The following is a 20,652-nucleotide window of genomic DNA, read 5'->3' as shown; positions in this document are numbered from 1 at the left end:
TGAAGGAAAGCATGTAAGTTAAACAGTTAAAAATGCAGAGCGTTTGATGAAAAGGCTCCATTATGGGATGAATTTGAAGAAGTAACAATCTGTCTTTTGGGGGGGATTTTTCTGATTTTGATCATTCTGGATAAACCGGAGCAGCCCTTTAAAGACATGTTGCTCTGTTCTATAAATCGCCCCCCCGCCCCGGCTATCAAGCTTCCATAACTCTTGATGCTAGCGGACATCTGCCACTAACGCGACGTGTCCGGTGATTTGTTTGGTCCGCCTCCTTTCACAGAGCGCCGCGCATTGCCATTCACTAAGCTTCCTGCGTGTACACGCCAAAAACACTCGGGGATTTGCTCTCTGTCCCTTCTGCCCAAATGCTAATCACTGCCGGCGCCGGCACTTCTGAGAGGGCACTCCTCTTCAGCATGCAGATGGAAGCGGCGCCGCTGGATGGGGGGGGCGGCGGCTGTGTGAGAGAGGAAATCCCTGCCCAATCAAGCTGAACGGTACCGAAGGGCGTTTTGCTTTCATCCTACCGCTGCAGAACAGCGAGCTATGACATGCCCTCACATTACACCAGCGCTCCTTCTGGGGACAGTGGAGGCGCGTGAGGCCCCCTCGTCCTCCTGAGGGTAACCGTCAGATCAGAGGTCTTTCAAATCCTCTCACTGCCTCACCATCACAACGTAGCAAATGCAAGGAATGATTGGCCAATAAGGAAGCAATGTTGCAAAAGTCCCCAGGGTGCGTTTGTGTGCTTGTCTGACCCCTGACCTCTAGAGGAGTATCAAGTGAGTGGAGGCGCTTCATTAAAATGAGATCAGAAACACGAGGCTGAACTGAGGGTCTGAACTTGATCTTTATTTCATAGCTGATCCCAACGCTGTAATTACTCCTTAAAAGAGGATGTTTCAATTCCGCCAAGCGGTGCTGCTTGTGTATTTTGTTTGTGAATTCATACGGAGCTTGAGGACACCAGGCCTGCCACATGAGTGTGTTACGGGTGAAGCCATTCATATGCTGAGCAGAGGTTCATTATCATGAGCAAAGGCAGGAGAGGGGGTGGGAGGAATGCCGACGGGCCTCCTGGAAAGCTACAAGGACTCCTCGACATACAACATCACCAAAACACACAGCAGATACAGAAACACAACATGCTTGAGTGAAATGAGAGACAAATAGTGGACCAACATAATCCATACACACCACAGCAAAGCAAAAGCAGGAACGTTTTTATCGCTACATTGAGGAGCACTATACAGACACTCCCCCATCCATCTACGGCAAATCCCCTTCTGTGGTCAGATGTTTGAAAATGGCCGACCCTCTCGTCCAACACACACACACACGTCAAGGAAAAGGGACAAAGTGAGCGAGACCCATTTGTCATCTCACATGTAACCTTGGAAAGAAACTGTACGCTTGGCATCGGCAACGACGCCTCCACCTCCGCTGAACTCAACAAAAGAGGAAAGATCAGAATCTCGGTTGGCCACCGTGTCCGCACCGGATGGCTTACTTCGTGTGAAGGGCCTCTCCCGACGGGGGCCAATATCTGGAGTTTACTTAAAGCTTAGGGCCGCAACACAAAGGGTGTGCGAGGAAACGAACATCGCAGACACACTAAATCTGGCAGCCGAGATGTTTCGCAGGAAGATGAACCCCGGCGGACAAAGTCGACCACGGTAACACAAAGAAACAGGGGCTATGGTGTGATTGCTCAGAGTCAACAGTTTAATGCAGCCAGGCCATTCTGGAAACAGCTACTGTATAATAAACGCAGTGTGGATTGTGCTGATGCAGTACGTGCAGGCAGTCAGGCGGGCAGCGACCAGTCATTTAGAGTAACATGCGCTTTGTACGGCACCATTGAGTCCAGCTAAGCAACTGCCAACAACAGCGGATAACAAAGCGTGAACACTGACGCTGGAACCATCCTTTACAGCGGCACATGTCTCACTGAGGCCACGCCGGTACTTCAGTTCAGACTAAACGGCATGCTGGAATTCAAAGACTTTTAAGTAGATGAAGGAAAAACCTTTCATGCAGTCTTAAAAACAATATAGATATCTATATAACAGTAATAAGAAATAATATGAATGTACGCTGACCAACCAGTGTCCATGGACCAACATTGCAATGTTCAGATAAGTTGGATAATGAGCAAATTCGCCATCCCATAAAGCCTGAAGACTGACATTACTGCTGATAACGTATTGGTGAGAAAATCCCCGGCAGGTGAACAGAGACAACGAGGTCGAGTGCTATTGAGTGGCACCTCTACGTTCCCAGAGCACCACAATGGGCCCATCCTGACACTCCTCCTCCTCCTGCTCCTCAAGACCCCTCCACTCTACCCCACCTGTGTCTGTGAAAGGTCAGCGCAAATCTGCAGCTCCCACTCCACAATCAGGCCCCAATACTGGAGCCCAGTGCCAGGAAACTCAATCAAAGAGGGGCTTCAGAGGGCTCGGGACCTCTCAGAACCCCTCCATTGTCTCCGGGAGGCTCTCCCCACACCGAGTCCGGCCCATGTGTAACACTGTAAGAGGAGTTGCTCATTACCGCCGGTCCCCGGTTCCACTTTGTCTCCTTTGTGCAGCTGGCAGAAGAATCCAGTTGCTCAGCCGGGCCAATAAAAGAGAGTGCAGTTACGTTTTAAAATGGATGTGAAGACACACATGTCGTATGCGTTAGTACAGCACCAGAACCCGGTCACCTGTGGTGTCACTGCGAGACGGTTGGTTAATGGCATCTGTTCAAAATGTGCCATTGGTCCCAGGAGTTGGTGAGTATTGACTGATGGACACACCACGCCACAATGTGTGTGAACGTCAGAGCAATCCATTATCACATAAAGGAAGCACTATGTAGCGGCCCCTCTCTCGGCCCCCGGCTCGGCTCCTTTCACATACGGCAGGTGAATACAAATCATTTCCCCTTCGCTGCTCTCTAAAGGGACTCCACATCCAATTTCAGACACAGAGGACACAAACAATAGTCCTTTCAAAAATGTGAGAAAAAAAAAAAAAACAAATCACGGTATTTCTTTTAATGGAACACACAATCAGGGGTTAAACCTGGCAAAATGTTCTAAAAACACTGCTCTCCTCGAGACATATTAAAGGGTCTATGACTTTTGTTTTGAAGAATAACTGCAGCTGATGATAACTTTGCTGATTGTTCCGTTGCTTGGTTTGAATAGACGACACTGACCATTACTAACACTGACACAGCGAGATCCGCTTTCCCTCATGGAGATAAAACATGTGGGATGTGTAGATGCATGCAAAAAAAGTCATTCAAATCCTTTTTAGATGGTTATCATGTAATCCAACAACATGGATTTTAATATTTGTGGTTATTGCAAGAAAAAAAGAGCAGAAACATTATTATTGTTATGAAGCATTATGGATATTGATGAGTGTACATACAGTTAAAATCAGTGTCATGGACAAGTTTAATAAAACAAAAACAACGATTTTTAAAGCTGCAACCAACAAATGTTTCATAATCGTTATTGCAATATATTTAATTAAAACAATTAATCTAGATGCATCATCATAAACAATTGATGAAATAACTTGAAGTCACATGGTTTAGTTAAACTATTGGACAAACTTTAATTCATTTTTACTGACCCTTTATTCAGCCGGAAGCATTGCAACTAAGCTCACAGCAAGTGGTTTAAAACTGATTAATAATATATAATCCACTTGAGACACGAATGCTGCTTAATGTGAGAATGGTGTGTGTGCGCCAGCTGCACACTGATCCAAACTCTCTTTCAGCCAAGTCTGAATGAGCTTTGATTACACTGGTTTGAGCTATTGCCACTTATTTCACAAGTCAGGTTTGCGTATGCTAAACTCAACAAACAACTCCAGGGAGGTGAACAATTCATCAAAGACGGCCCGGAGTAAACTCCTAAGACCATATTTCAACTGAACAGGATATTAATCGCACATCTTCCCCGTCCAGACTTTTGATGGAATTTGATGTAATTCAGTTCTGAGGCTGAGAAACTGATATTTGATGTTTTATCAAAGAATTAAATAACAAGGCGAGATAACATCTCCCTTAAGTGGATGTAAGCTTTTTTTTTGCTAGCAAGTAATTGGATGACCCCATTCTATTTGAAGCTCTGTATTTTTGCGAAATTAAAGAGAATTTTGAGGACTAAAGCGTACTACGGAAAGCCCGTGGTGGTGGCTGACGTCAACATGTCTCTGTCTCATGGGTCAGTATGACTGAAATGTTGGCTAATGAGTAATAATCATCCCAATGAAGGACTCTTCTCATAAAGGAAGTCCCTCCATGTGCTGCCAAAAGTAATGCAAAGACGAGACGCAAAAAGACTGCAGGGACTCAAACTAGGGGGGGCGGGGGGGGGGTCCTGGTGGTATGGCTTAGAGATTTTTATATCCATCTTTACATCCATCATGTGCAGAGTGTGTTTGGAGTGGGTTTGCTGTTTGGTGCCGCGGCTCAGACATCCTAACAGAGCAGAAATAATGGCCCCCGGCAAGAACTGCTCCATCGGCCCCCGTTTTTCAAATGGTGATTCCGGAGGAAACATTGCTCCCGTTTAACACTAACAGTCCGCCCGGCTTCCGCTAACAGCCTCTGTCCCGTGTCTGCGTCTGACGGGAAGGGACTGATCGCTAATGCAGCCCAAGTACCTGCGGAGTGTCTGATAATGCACAGGTGGGGCTTTAGTGCAGCTTTTTTCCTGACTGCCTGTCTCTCGGTGTGTGTGTGTGTGTGTGTGTGTGTGTGTGACTTGCCTCCTGTGGGGAGACCGGGGGGGGGGGTCTATGCTCTCAGGGTCAAACATCACAGAGGAATTAGTTACTGCCAGAACTAACGCTGGTGCAGTAGCTCTGCTGGAACCAACTCACCCTCCTCGCTCTGCACATGAGAAATGAGCAGATGCCTTTTATGGTCCTAAATATAACATTAAAGTGCAGGCGTTCACTTTGCTACTATGGTTTGAGAGCTAGGCTGCTTATCGATACTAGACCCAGGACCAGTCAGTGGACACACTTTCTCATTGAATTGAAGGAGAAAATGTACTAGTCCATATACACATATGAGAGGGATACAGTATGTAGCAATATGGCAAAATAATGATTGTTTTTCTGGTGAGGGTTTTAACTAAAGAAAAGCGTCTTCAGTGTTCAATTCTAAGCAAAGGCCTGTCCTCCCAGAACTCTCCTGTGTGATGCTGAAGATTGGTAAATGTTTGCTTTGAATCGGGAATGCTGAAAAAACGAGACCACCAATCGGAACAGACATGTGGCTCATTATTTCCGCCCATTCCTCCCCCCCTCTCCCTCAGCCGGTGGAGAGAGAGGTGTCTCATTAGAATTGGCTGGGGTTACGTCTGAATTCGTCCTTTTGTACTCCACCACCCCGAGGAGCGAGCTGTTTGTATTGATGAGCAGATAGACTTGGCCCTGGACCAAAACCCGCGCCTGACAGACCCCTCCGGTTTGAGGGCTTCTCTGTCCTGAAGCCACTTCAATATTCATCATTGAATTCATCCGCTGTGTGAAGAAGGAATCAGAGGCGTATCAAGGAATGAAAGATGAAACAAAAGGTGTTTAAGCGGGCAGAGACTCTTTTCTATCAGCGGTTATTGTGTTCTCCCAAAAAGATTGCATGCTCTATGATGGATCGTGTTCGGTACCGCATGTCGGGCGAATACCAATTTCGCTTGGTTAATATAAAGAATAAAGCAGCACACTACGTGCTCTACTTTCTCACTTCAAAATGCAAAATCCAGCCTCTTTGGCCAGTGAAGTATTCTGTCTGAACATCTTTTTTTTTCTTTGGCCCGGGTGAGAAATCCATTTTCTTGGATCACCCTGTGTAAAGAATAGTTTGTAAAATGTTAAAATATGCTTATTGGCCGTTTGTTTGCCAAAAGTCCGATGGGAATATTGCTACCACCCGTTTCTGTGCGTTTTAAATATGGTGCTAAAGCCAGGGGGAAATTAGTTTAGCTTAGCATAAAAACAGGAGCAGCTAGCCGTGCTCTGTCCGAAAAATAGTTCAAAAACAAAACTCTCGTCTGTTTTTTAGAGGCTAGATCCATGAAGGACTGTTTTTTCGTGCACGAAAGGAATGGACCAGATAACTGGACCGGGGGGGGCGGTGGGGGCACAGCTGGGCCTAGAGGAAGGTTGTGCAGGTGGGAGAAGGTGGGAGAAGGTGAACAGGGGAAGACAACGAAAAGGTGGAGACGCAGAGCCGGATGCAGAACGCCGTCTCCTCAGACTCTCGGCGCCGACTGCCGAACAGTTTGAGAGTCAGTTGTGCGTGAAGCCGCTTTCATCCACCAGCCTGAGACATGCCGAAGGCCCCCGAGGAAGGGCTCTCACCAACCTCTTTCACATCACCCGCCCGTTTTCTCTCCCTCACCGCCTTTGTATCGGTCTATTCATCTGTTTATTCGCGTCCTTCTTTCTGACACTCGGCCGCGTCTCCCTGCGCCTCCCCGTCTCCGCCGGAGACGCTGAAATGCACACAGACGTCCTTTCAACCCGTCCACACGAGCCGCTTCTCACGCGGTGGCTGCGGCCCCGACGGGGGTGTTGACATAGCGAACCGTCAGGCATGAGAAAGTGGTGGTGCCGGTGGAATATCTCTGTGGGTGTCGGAGTCCTTTTACTCATCGGCAGCTCCTCTGATCCCAGAGCTGCCGATGAGTAATATCTACGCTCTCTAAACGATGCTTTTATGGAGAGAAGGTTATTGAGGGAGTCAGTGGCTCAAAGTCCACGAGGTATTAAGTAAGCCACTGAAAATAAACTGTGTGGTGCAAGTAGTCTGTTCAAGTGAGAGTGTTAAGAGCATTTCTTCTTTGCTGCAGTACCTGTACATTGCTATTGGTATTAAACAATAACTCTGAGGTTAAAGTAATTGCTCAATTTTAAGATTCATAATTGGACAAATGAAAGGTATTTTTAATATTACACTAGTTTAGGAGAAAGATGGTGACATTGTAAAGGATAAGTCATAAGATACTTGAGCAGTCAGACGATCATCCAAGTTTCATCCAACAAACCCCATAGTTCCATCCATCCACCCAAGTCATAATTAACAGGATTTCTTTAAATACCTTTTAAAGAATTTCTATTCTAAGGTTTTTGCATTTCATGTCAGCCTTAAACTCCAAGCAATAGATGCGTTTTCTCCTCTAAAGTATTGCATTCTATTTCCTATTTGGTGACGGATCCGTTGCAGCGAATAACTGGATTCTACCACCCGTAGGCAGAAGGTTGGCATCTTCACTGCCGTTGCTCTGCCAGGCCTGTACTGCAGCCATCTGCCCTTTTTGCTTATTTCAGGGGCTTTTTGCCTTCAGTCTGGTCTTGAGCAAGCGAAACACACGATGAGCTGGCCTGAAGTCAGATGGACTAACAAGGGTTTGGCCGTAAGACTCCTCAGTTGCCATTTCCGCGTGTTGAATATCGTCGTCCTGCAGCGCTAAAATTGGGGCTTTGAAAAGAGCCATTATTCCTCCTCTGCATCCAATATGTCAGATGCTGGAGTCAGCACTTTAGCCTCGTAGTCACATTTTCATTTCTTATCCAATGTGCTGGAGCAGAAAATGCACCGATTCAGAAATGCTGTTTGACTGCACTGCGTTATGTAATAAATCAAAAGTCATACTCATGTGGAGTTAACAATATCATGGCTATTTCTATAGAGGCGCAGCTCAGGTTGGCCCGTTCCCAATCTTTTGCCCACCTTCCCCCCACTTGGCATTAAAACACACGGACGATAACACTCCACTCCCACGCGGCCATGTGAGAGCCCCCCGGTGAAAGGCAGCACCAGGAAGGTAAACAGAAACCTCTGCGGGCTTCTATTGACGGGCCGGGGTCCTGAATGCCGCTGCTCACAATGGACCCTTCACGCCTCACTGTGCCTAAAACCGCAAATTCGGTGTGCTGCTCCAAAGCGTGGCCCTCTATGACTCGGCCATTCAAAAATGTGGACTCAGCCTCCCCGGCCCGCAGCGCACATTCGCAACAACAACCCAGTGGGATGACGAGAGAGAAACGGAAAGAACGAGCGACTCAGGGACAAATGGACTGACGGATAGGCAGAGACGAAGCGAAAGGTGAAAACAGGCGCATGAATGGACGAACCGAGAGGGAGAGAGAGAGCCCATCGCCAAAAAACAAAATGAGCCCAGGTGGACCAGCAGCAGAGGCGGATGAGCTCTGAGCCGTCAGAGTCCCTTAAGTCTCCAGCGCCCCCCCCCTCCCCTCCCCCTCCCACGGCGAGGCCGAGGTGGGATCCTCCCTTCACACTCCGCTGGGCGGTGGACGCGCATCCCACCGCGTCACCTCCACTCACATGTCATTAGATCAACTCCCCTGATTGGCTGCTAGTTCTGCCCAATGAGGGGTGGAGCAAAAGGTCGCTGCGGGTCATTAAACAGAAAAAGAAAAAAAAAAAGCGGTGGGTCAATTCTCTGGCCTCTAATGCACTGGTCCTCTGCTCCACGGAGCTACTTTAGCTCTTAATTTGTGCGACTGCCATTAGGGAACTTTTACACTTGTGCGTGCTCCATTACGACACGTTATGTGCCAATAAGAGAGAGGCACTAGACATTTAATATAGGCGCTAAGTGCTATTTTTCGATTTTCTACGTATTGACGCCCACTGTCACAGCAGTTGGTGAGGACGAGAGGGTGTGTTACCAAGACAACCGTGTGCAATCAAACAGGCAGCCAGACACTTGAAAACTGGAGTTACCCGCCAAACCGGGGGGGGGGGGGGCGAAATGGACGCTGGAAAAGACACTTTGCCAGCGGAGCGCCGCCGGGACAGCAAGCGTCGACCTTTGCTGTGCAGCCAGAGCAAAAGAGCAGGCGTCGCAACAGAGACCGAAAGCAGGGGAAGTCGCTCTGGGACTGAGGAGCTAATATTAATACATTCACACTCTGGCAGCAGCACAGATGGAGACATTTGGACCGGGGACACTTGCCAGGCGTGGCAAACAGACTGACATTTGTGTGTGTTCACATCCTAGGGGAGGGGAAATGCCTTTGAGAAGAACAAGAACGTTTGATTCCGAGAGGCAGGAAGTTCACACAGTTTTGGGAAATGACGATGTTGATGGAGCTGTAGATCTTGAGCAAAAAAGCCAAATGGAAATGTTTCCAACTTACCACAGAAACCGAGATTCCCTCTCTCCTCCTTAGCGAGTTGCCTTCGGCTTTCTTCTTCTTTGGTTTTCTTCAATCTGGTTAAACAGAAATAGGAAAAACCAAGTAAATTGGGTGCTCATAACGGATTTCTTTGCAATTCCTTTATGGGAACAACCCGGGGCTTGAAATAAACCCCAAAAGATTCCTTCTTAATGAGGTTCCTGGTTCCTGGGGAGAAGGTTTGGCTCGGCAACGGTCTCCATATTTTCCATTTGACTTCACAACGGGCCCACACATCAATGTTTGGTTTTATCTGCTAAAAACCTAATCGCGTTGGAAGTCTCCTTCTCAGGCTCAGATTACACACCAGGATGCTCCCACTTGAAATCTCTCCTTCTCATCAAACGTCCTTTGGAAGGACTGACTCTAAAAATCGCTTCCAACTGTGACTAAAAATCAAACATCGCAGCTGTGCAAACCAAAGGGTGTGTAACCTACAACGATAGACACCGAGGCCTGTTGCTGAGAGCTGGAAGAGGACGCATCTCCCCCCTTTGTCTCCCCTCTTGTCTCTTTTGGTGTCGCTTTTCTCTTCTCCTCCCTTCTCCTTGTGTTGCTACCTTACGTTCAGTGCGGAACGTCACGTTATATGCTAAATCCTTCTGTCCCAGGGTTTTCAGATCCCAGGTGATGGTAAGTAATATATGGATGATCTTATTTGCAGTAGAAGAAAGAACTAAAGTGCGTTTTACACGATACATTTAGGAGAGTCTAAAAAGACGTAATCTGTTGTGATCCATTGGGTCCTTCTCCTCTTCTGATCACGAGGTCACGGCGCAGAAAAGGCTCCGGTGTCCTCTCCTAACCCCGTCCTGTCCTGTGTCCCCCTCCTCCTCTCTAATAATCTCCTTACATTACACCCTAACCCTCCCCTATTACGTCTGTCCCTTCTTTATGTCGTGCCTGATCCTCTCCTGGATCGCTGTCACGGAGAACACAGACACGCATTTCTGAATCGATGTGCAAAATGATTGAAGGAGCCAGTCCCATTTACTGCTGGCAAAGGCTTATCGACTGCATTCTGCCTGCGCCACATAAGAGGGTGGGGGCCCCCGTGGAGAGAAGCCGCCGTTTCCACCCAGTTAAGTACAAACACTGCTTTCTGCACCGCTACCCTCGCAAACTACTGGTTCACATTCATTCTGTTTCACACAAGTAACAGATTTCTTCTCTCATCACCGGAGAACACAACCAGCATTTCACATGTTCCTTTAGTGCTACGCTTCTAAACGCGTGCATCACTTACTTCAAACCGAGTGAGGAAGCCTTGGAGCCGTTGGCAGGGATGACTTCTCGCAGAATATCGCAGCAGAAGATCTGGACTTCCCACAGCTCTGGATGTGAAAGGCTCCTGACCCAGATTCATAAAAGCACCGGCATGCCGCTCACTTACCGCTGACACCTGTGCTGACGCTGCACCCGTGCGCCCGACTGCAGCGCAGCCATCTGATTACAGCCGAGACTTGTGAATAAAAACACAACCCCAAAATGACCTTTCCTCATCCTGTTTGTGTGAATCGAATGGCTGATCCCATCAAAAGGCCCCTTCCCCCCGCACGACATCGAGCCGGCCAACCCGCCACCTCGGCTCTTCGGGCACCAGAGGCAAAGCCGGGCTGCGTCCATCTCGGCTGCCATGGCGACAAGAACCGAGACCCGAAATAGCCAGAGATCGGATACTGGACGGGTTGAGCGGGACTAGAAAAGGCCGCGCGGCGAGGGACACGCGGGGGGGGGCCTCAAAGTGCTCTCGTGTCACAAGTGCCGACAAACGCAGCAGACGGCTGAATCAGACATGAGAACAGAGAGCAGTATTCTACCAGGAATTAAGACCAGTGGGAGAGAATAGACGGAGCAACTGTGTGTCCGGAAACCAAAAGCCTTCCAACGAAGATTTGAGTGTGAACACCTGAGTAGTTCCTCTGAGCTCTATTGAGGTTTTTATTTTATATATTTACGCCGTTTGGGTTTTATAGCCCATCGCACTATTTCGGTTAATTCTCGCAACACTCATTTTTTCTAGCTGCTGTTTTCAGCAAAATAAAAGCGTGAGATAAAACCACTGCACATTGTCTTAAAGCGTACACATATCCCCGAGGCAAAGCCAGGATCTAAATAAATGATAATGTTGGCCCATAGGTGGCGTAAATGAGCAACCATTTGCACGTTAACAAAATTGACAGCGACGTGGTTACAGCTGGTTGTGCTGCTCGAAAGTGACTAAAAACGGTGGAGTTGCATAAACGATTCATCTTGAGTTGGTTAATACTGATTAGTTTACTCTTTTAAGGAATACATCTCTATAAAATGAAACATGAAATATTTAGTATTCAGTAAAGTGAATTGGCGAAGACATATTTGCAGCCATGGGAAATACAAATTTAAACTTGTGCTCTAAAGTGATGCTTTGCGTCTCCATTAGCCACGTCGGGCTAAATGTGATTGTCCAGTAAGGTGAGATGTCCTCCGGTTGACACAACGCTCAGAGGTAGTGAGGCGTGACACAGTTCCCTAATGAGAAGTGGTTGTCTCCTGCTTGTGTTGTTTTCATGTGTGTGTCCTCAGACGTTGGTGGGGGGGGGGGGGGGATGGGGGGCTCAGCAGCAGCAGCACCGCGGCCTGTGGGTATAATTCTAGACTCCTAATGAGAGGCAGAGTGCGGCTCCAGAAGATACCGATGAAGGATCATTACCGCTGAAGAGGGGAAGAAATAATTACAGCGGGAACACAAGTCTCGCTTCCTCTATGATGAATTTACATCACGGGACACAACTCACGTAAGCGGAGATCTGCTTTTTAAGCCGTTAAAGCAAAGACTGAATCCGGCCAAATGAACAGCAGCATAAAGATGTGCTGTTGGGTGTGAAGGTGCATGATGAGTCGAGTGTCATCTCGCCGACAATTTACCTCACTGGCGTCCTCCCGCCTCAACACGCCTTGCACACAAAGAATAACTGGATTTGTTGTATTATTAGCAACTTTCTGGGAATCATCTCGGTGTCTGATTGGATTTCTAATCGATTCATTGTTTGGGGTGTTGTTTGTTTTAGGAAAAGATTGTAGAAAATGTCCTTTGGCCCAAACTGTTGGACCATCTATAACCCCAAAAATATTCCATGTACTAAAGCATATTAGGAAAGCTTAAATAATAATTGTCAAATTAGTAGCTGTAGTTTCTGCACTCGTTGAAAAACCTCCGTCACAAGTTCTGAAACACCAACATCCTCACATAGCTTCTATTGTAAAGGCGAAAGGAAAAGTACACCAAAATGTTTCATTTACAAAAAGAGGAGATCCTCACGCCTGAGAGACTTAAACCAGTGTATACGTATTACTCGATTATTGATTATCGATTCAATGTTTCAGCAGTGGGATCCTTCAAGTTCCACTAGTGCAGGAGAACCAACGTCTTCTAAACAGGCCGTCGGAGCGCCAACGACGTCACGAGCCGCACGTCACAAAAAACATGCCCGAAAAGAGAGAAGACATCACCTTTTGTCCCGGTGCGAGTCAATGAGAAGACGTCCCCTCGCAGAGAGCATCCGTGTGAGAGCTCAGTGAAGCCGTCATAATCCCAGCGGCTGCGTATTGCTCCATGCGTCTGCTGGGACTGAGTGTAGAGGGAGACGACCGGATTCCCTCACAACCCCGTCCCCACCCACCCACCAACACACCCACTAACCCTCCTCCCACGTCCCCCCGCCCCCCCCGGCCCTCCCTCCTCGCTCGAAAGGGGCTTAAAACAACCTTTTGTCTCCGTACAATAGAGGTTAAACATTTCCTGGTATCACATGAACAGCTACCACGACCCACAAAGTAACCGGGTGGGTTTTTTCTTTTTTCAAACATCTTGTTACAGACAAAAAAACGATTCGACAAGTTGTTTGTTTTTCGTTGCAGACGCGACCGCCAGGCGGGATGAGGAGGAAGATGACGGGCCAGAACGTCCCGCTGCCGTGCACCAGTTTCTGGCAACGCATTAAAAGCAACACTGACACCTTGATTGCATGTTAAATCCAATGGCACCCAGCGTACACTAGAATGGCTGTCAGCTGCACCGATTGTGGTCGAGTCAATGCAGCTTTCTGGATGCTCAATGGAGGGTGGAGGGTTGGAGGGTGGAGTAAAAGCAGCAAAGCTCCACGAATAAAAGGGGGGGGGGGAAAGCCTCAAGGCACATCGTGCGGACCTCCTTTCACATACAGTGGGAAGGGAAGAGAAAGTGCTCACCTACACTCAACAGATGTCCCCGTGCAATCTAATCTGGTTGACTCGGTGAGGCGGAGCTTGTTTACTGCCGACTCCGTTTTAAAAGAATAGACGTGAAAAGGGTCTTTTGACGTCCCGTAGCTGTGGTTGCAGAGGGCAACAATGGTGGGAGCTGTCCCTTTGAAAGGGCCACTATTCTCTGGGCCCGGCCCTAAATAATGCTCCTCTCATTACAAAGGCACTGAAAATGTGATGGTATCTGCCTCAAAGCACATTGTCCACCACGCTGGACAATGATGTAGACAACAGGATGTCAAAGGTTTTCTCTCTCAGTTGCAGTGTGGAAAGTAACTGTGGGAAGTGCGATTACTGATGTGTGTACTTCGTGTACAACATTTCGCTCCACTACATGTATTAACTGACACAGGAGAGAAGAAGCTGCTAAAAGGATACGCTGGACTTTATCAGGGTTAGGGTTAGGGTTAGTACATACAAATACATTTCACACATTTGTTTGAGCCGAGGATGCACACGTTGCATTACGCAACATTTGAAACATTTAAAACAAGAAAAGCCCACCTATGATTAACAGATCTGAGTACTTCTTCAACCATCGCTCCATTGTTTCCACTTCATATTCCTACAGAGGCATACGAGTTCTGTCATGTATGAGTTCAATGGCTTCCCTTCACGGGCGTTGTTGCACACTGCTGCAAGTATATCATGTCCTCCCACTTACCACGATGAAACCCACAGAGCGTCAGAGCTTCCTCGGTGGTCGAGAACCTCTCCGCGCTGGAACTCCGCACCTTAATCCGCTTAATGAGCGTCTTCAGTCCTTTTCTACGGGCGCATAACTCACCACGTTAAGCTCTGCCAGCGGCAACCTTCAGCGCATGAGAAGCCATTCATTTTACAAATGTAGCATAAATAAAGGCATTGACGTGGCCATCCATCATCTCTGGGAGCGATGATGGATAGCGCCGAGGTGTATGCGTTATGGTATGAGACCAGAGAAAGGGCCATACTTCATTGAGCGGGGGGGGGGGCGTGATTGACCAAGTCTAATGGGCATTATTTCAGCACACTGACTCCGTTGAGCAGAGACACTGGGCGAACCCCCCCTTCCCCCCCCTCGGCCCATTGACAGCAGCGGCGACCTCCCTGCTCTTTGTCACCACAGCAATAGAATGACAATATTTCAATGGCAACTGCATATTTCACTGGTAACTTTTAACAGAGCAAAGTTCACGCTGCGGTCTAGACCAAGCGCTCCTCACCGTGTGTGTGTGTGTGTGTGTGGGGGGGGGGGGGGGGGGCTGGTTATCGGTGGGTGTTCGGTGGGCGAGGACTCTTTTCAAATGTCCTATTCAGAAACGTGAATGGGAGTGAAATATGATTGGCTCGGGGAGAGAATGAGGGCTGGGTTCAGGAGGCTATCGGGGGAGGGGGGAGAGGGGGAGGATACTTCAGAGGAGAATAAATGATTGAGCCCTTTTTGAAGCCCCCCACCCCAGAATGTTTAGATGTGACAACAACGCACAGCAGCGCTGTTCCCAGGTAACGTCTTCATTTGGCCGCTCTTCATGTTCGCCGTGTAAACTCTGGCTGAAGTCATTGGTGCACAACAGCGCTGAGGCTTCGGGGGCATCGGGGGCATCGGGGGCATCGGGGGCAGGACCGGCGTGCTGGCCGAGGCACCGGCCACACGGACGTCTCACCATTTCGCTGGTGACGCTTCTTTTTGCCCGGGTTGCGTGGTGCTGCGGTGATGACACAGGCTTCGGGATCAGAGTGAGAGGAAAACAAAGCAGCCGGGGGTCTTAAGGGAATTTAAATGAATTACAGCAAGAGGCCCATAGAGTCGGCCACGACCTCTCCTCAGCTTTTTGAAACTAAACGAGACCTGATACCGCCCATCAAGGCAAACATACACACACGCACGCACACACACACACACACACTGGTAAAGAATGGTGTGACTGGTTACCATGGAGCCGTGGGGCTCGCTGACAGGGCTGGAGTGTTAACATGCTCACAGACAACAGAGAGGAAGATGGAGAGAAAAAGAAAAAGGACAGAGTGAAAGAGAGAGGCAGAGAGAGCGCAGTAAAACAGAAACAAAGGAAGCGCAGAATAGATTTACCGCACACAGGCAGGGGACCGTCCCCGAGGTTAAGGACCTGTAGTGGCTTGCATCGTATTTCTTTTTGACCGAAAGACCCGTAATGACACAAACACACAAATCGGTCGACAGAAGCCAGAGGAGCACTGGCCGCATTTCTCTTTTCCCCCTCTCTGCTCAGAGCAGCCAACCTCTTTCTATACATTGTTAGGAGGCGGAGCAGGGAATCTTCTTTAAAAAAGACATTTTGTAAAACGTCTTCAAACATCCCAAGATTACTCCCAATGTTTGACCCGCTCTCAACTTGCCAAACACCAACTGGTCAGCAGCCCTCGTCGTCTGCTGCCGACACACTTTTCAAACAGCGCCCAGGTCAACGTGCACTTAAGGAGGAGGTGAGGAAGCGCCGTTGGGTCAAACAAAAGAAACACTTGTTTCCTCGTGGTATCCACAGGTAAGGATGCTGCTGCTCGGATCAGCGGACCCTAATGGGCAGGATTCCAAAATAAAATAAAACCTACTTTGTTTTCCTCCCCACTCAATAAGCTTTGTATCTCTGGGACTACAAGTAGGAAGCAAATTCACCGTTTGTCTACATTGATTTAGGATCGTCTGTTTCCTTTCCGTTTGCCATGTCGCACAGCTTCTCTGTTCTGTGAAGAATTACCCCGGATATTTCCAGCGTGCACGTTTTGTGTTTTAACCTTGAAGTGATTCATATTGTTGGCTTGTTTGCAACCTGTCTGATCCATCTCGGTTTCCCAGATTTCCACAATGAGCTGATAATTATATACTTTATATATACAGTACATATTACTATATAATATATTACTATATTATCACATATTAGACAACACTAAAATAAAATAAAACCAAATTTCGCTATAAAGTTAGACCACCAGTACTGCTTCGAAACAAGAACCCCCCCCCCCCCTCCTCAGGCTATTGTTAGCTCACCATGTTGGAGCCAAGGCCTTTGAGTGACTTGCCAACAATAGCCATACAGTTTATGACAATATGGCGACCATTCGTGTGGTAATGAAGCCAGAGAGGAAGCGCTGCAGCCTGGTTTGATACAGTATGTGTGAGGGTCTTTCCTCCTGCTACAGAGAACACCAGCTGAGGACCAGAGGGGCGCTGGAGGAGATCCAGAGAGTTCTGCAGCAAAGAGGCCCACCGCCCAGGTCTTTATATGCTCCATTCTGTCACCAAAAGGAGGATCATCCTTGGTCCAGTGAGCATCAGCGGCTCTCAATAAACACACACACGCACACACACACACACACACACTCCCAGTATGTACATGTGGGCTCAACCCTGCATCCATATGTGTCCGCAGAAGGCGCAGGCGTGTGTGCGCCTCCCTTCGCTTCCCCACCAGGACCAATTTCCATCCGCCGTCTGTGTGAGAGAGCGCGATCGATGCTGCGCGGGGCGCGTCATCCCGCCTGTTCATTACCGTTGGCAACGCTGCCGCCATGAGCACGAAGAACCCCGCCCCGCTGACGCATTGCTCTCGCGCCTATAGGCCAGAGGAACGGACGTCAGTTTCACTTCACGGCAAATCAAAGCTTCGGCTCATTAGCGCAGTAAGAGCAGAACGCGGCTCGGCCGCCGTTGCTGATGTACGTGTCATCGGTTTCCATTAGTGTCCTTAACCAACAACAACAACAACAACAGCTGAGAGGGCCTGGCGTCGTCTTTGAAGTGCATGTTGGCGACAGCGGGAGGGGAATAAGATTCCTCATCTTCATCCTCTTCCCATGCTGTGTTTTCAGCTCTCACACCACCTGTCTCCTCGGCACCACCTCGGCCCACCAGGACCACCCAATCACATATGGTCTCCACACCAACGCAAACACGGTCCTGCAGAAGTGGCTTGGTTGTACTTTAAGGAGCTCTTCATGCTCCGGATTTTGTGACTCGTTGGGTGGACACGTCGGCTCCATGCCGGTTCGTTGTTACCACGGGGAATTTGTCAGAGCAAGAAGCTTTTGCACCACGAGGAGCTTGGTCGCGCGCCGCTCGCCACTTTACAACGAAGATCGGTTTGTTTTAAATGCTTTAGAAACAGGACATCATAAAGATGGACATCGTTGCGAATAGTCTGGGATTTGTGTTCCCACAACCCGTCGTTTCGGAGAATAAAGCAACAAATAGCAATAGCATGTTTTTGCGTGTGCTTTTGACTCGCACCATCTGTGGAGGCGCCGCGATTCCTGAGAATAAACAAAGCTCAAACACTCACTGGGGATTTAAACCGGCGCGATGCAGACAGCTTTGTAGGCACTGAAGCCAAGACGGTTTTGAGCTAAATGCTAACATCAGCCTGCTAACGTGCACATTAGAATGTTGGTGTTTAAAGGCTACAATGCCCACCCTCTTAAAGACGTTTTATTGTCGATTACACACGCCCTGTGTATTGAAATTCTTGTGCTTGCCTTTTCTGGACCAATTTTAAAATTAAAATAAAAATAAAAATACAATATTTACATAAATGTACATGAAATAAAAATAAGGCAGAACTGAGCAGGTTGTAAAAAACTTAAATGAAATGAAATGTGTGCAATATAAATTAACAGTACAGTAACAGCTGTAGCCTAAAATATGGATGCTTTGGCTTTTTGTGATTGAAACAAACAGCATGGCCCCCTGCGATGTACCGAATGAACCGATGGAGCTTAGAAAAACTCACTTCATATACTCAACCACGCGAGATAAAACAGGTAGCAAAGCAAAAGCGAGGAGAAACACCTCGGGGTCCCTGCAGCAATGAGTTTCCTTTTTTATGAGTCCAAAAACCGAGTACCGACTGTTTTCGCCCACTGGTCCTAGTCTCATGTGAAATCCATGGTGCTAAATCAGTCAGCAGCGTGAACAACAAAAGGGAACGGCTTAGTACAAATAACAACTTCTGTTCACTGGTTCGGTACGCAGAAACGGTTAACGGATGTACTTCAAAAAAATCAGTACACGTGATGGACGGCAAACAAGTGGCACACAGCTGGCCGGGTGACGTGGCAATATGTCGAGTGGTGAAGGAGACAGACACACACACACACATTACGTTGCTGCAGGTGCGGAGATAAAAATGCAGAGGCGTGGAGACAGGATGAAAGGCAGGAGAGGCAGAGGGTGTGCTGAAGGCCAGTGTGCCTGAGTGCTAACTGGTACGTGTTTGTACGTTGTGTGTTGTGTGTCTGGCATACGAGTGTACCGCTGAAACCCGAATGTGTGGGTGTTTTATTAGTGTGAGACAAACGTGTGCAGGCTGGATCCAAAGCATCGCTGAGATCCAATAAATGACCTGGATGATGGTTCAGGGTGAAAATATAAAAAGACAGGGTTTCTTACTGAGTGTCTTGGCTATTTCTAACTGGCCCAGTGGAGGAGGACACCTTCTCCTCCCCTGGGACTCCATGGTCTCTGGTGCGGGTGACAGCGCCGGGGACCACGGGATGATACCACCGCTCGCCTCAGACCCGCCGTCTGCATGCTGCACAATAACACACTGCTGCTGCTCGAGTGCGGCACAGTGTGACTTTAGTGGGAGAGAGAAAAGGAGCACGAAGAGCGAGTGGGACACAGGGCGAGGAGAGGAGGGAGGGAGAGAAACACACTGTACTGCACAACTCAGTCTGAATGCAGGAGGAGGAGGAAGGGACGAGGAAAGACACTGTTTTCCCGGTAGCATCAGTGTGTGTGTGTGTGTGTGTGTGAGTGAGCGAGAGCACTAGTGGCCATGTGTGTGTAGACAAACTCCACTGAGCCGATCTCCTGTGTGCACATAGCCGAGTGTGTGTGGGCCGGACTGCAGCCTGTGCTGCCTTTTAATTACAGCGCTGCTCCTTGACAAAGTCTCACAAACACACACACACACACACACAGAGCAAACAGCACACAACGCACCTGCCATGAGGCAGCTTGGATTTACACTGCATTAATAATTCACCCCACACACACTCGCTCGGTGTGGTTTACTCACGAGTTGTCTGTGCATAAGAGGAGGCAGTCGTCACAAACACACGATGGCACCGAGAGGATGGGGAGATAACTGTGGTTAGAGGCCAAACCCTGATCCTGCATCAGATATGAAGCCACTTATGAGCTGGGTAAACACACACAGCGAGGGGACATCTCCTGTCCCACCCTTGGAACGGCTTGAATAAGGACAACATCCCTGGGCTTCTCGTTTCCCAGATCGGTCATTAAGCCTCCTGTGAGACGGGCGTCCCGTCTCCTCCGCAGGATGCCTGCTGTCTACGGGACGCAAATGGACTTCTTACAATCGTTGTTTTGATCCGTCGTTGTTGTTTTCTCCACCATCGGGCCAACTGTTGTATCACGGACGCATGGTGGAGACGTGGCCAGCCCTGTTTGTCCAAGCGCCGGTCAGACGTCCAAATATATATATGCCCAAAAGTCTGACAATTGAAAGCGGAAAATAATCACAAACATGTTGACATTAAATAGATGTAATTACATAACTATAAGACTAGAGGAGTTGTATTTTAACTGGACTACGTTTCCTGTTGAGAACAGATCACAGCGATATGATGCGCGCTCAAAATACGACATCCACGAGCACCCTTTTGCAACTCAAACCTGGATTCAAGTGAGCGTCTAATGGATTCTAATGCTCTCCTTTAAATGTGCTCAACCAGCGTTGGTATTTACAGTGGAAACGCTGGCGTATTGATCAAACGAACCATTAGCACTTTAAACCGCCTTTATTGGAAACGCTTACAGCGCATTCCTTTAAAATGTTTAGAGAGAATGGATCCCCTGCACGGGACGATGCACTCACCGAGGATACATGGATTCCATTAGGCCGAACCCCAGATGAAAATGACCAGCAATGCAACCATAAACAGGAATGGCTGACCTTGAAGGGAACAATCGAAACACTATTACACTCATAACGGTGTTTAAAGTGGTTTTGAACATTTTCTTAAGTCTAGTCATTTATTCACTTGAATGTCAAGCACGGGAGGGGGCAGGAATTTGAGGAACAATTGGGCTTTTCTTGAGCTGAATCTGCATAATTATTGAGGTTAATTCAACGCAGAGCTTGCGCACCATTGTCTTTGAATG

General features: G+C 48.2%; 1 protein-coding gene across 26 annotated transcripts in view; it reads right to left on the bottom strand.

Annotated features, from left to right (window-relative positions):
• The window catches only part of LOC120808967 (neuronal cell adhesion molecule), a 56,535-nt gene that overhangs the window by 23,480 nt on the left and 12,403 nt on the right, over positions 1–20,652 (bottom strand). For 17 of the 26 annotated variants that reach the window (XM_040162358.2, XM_078083480.1, XM_078083477.1 and 14 more), the window contains exon 2: positions 9,186–9,259. The exons of 2 other annotated variants lie outside the window; for them this stretch is intronic. The gene's annotated coding sequence lies outside the window, so the exon portion shown is untranslated. Of the gene's footprint in view, positions 1–9,185; positions 9,260–10,470; positions 10,517–12,716; positions 12,903–14,172; positions 14,192–20,652 lie in introns of those variants that run through there. 7 more of the 26 variants (XM_078083470.1, XM_078083474.1, XM_078083482.1 and 4 more) reach the window with 3 other exon arrangements.

Source organism: Gasterosteus aculeatus, chromosome X (genome assembly GCF_964276395.1).
Source record: "Gasterosteus aculeatus chromosome X, fGasAcu3.hap1.1, whole genome shotgun sequence".
Classification (NCBI taxonomy): domain Eukaryota; kingdom Metazoa; phylum Chordata; class Actinopteri; order Perciformes; family Gasterosteidae; genus Gasterosteus; species Gasterosteus aculeatus.
Note: the sequence above shows the minus strand (reverse complement) of the source record. Positions and strands in the feature narration are given on the sequence as shown.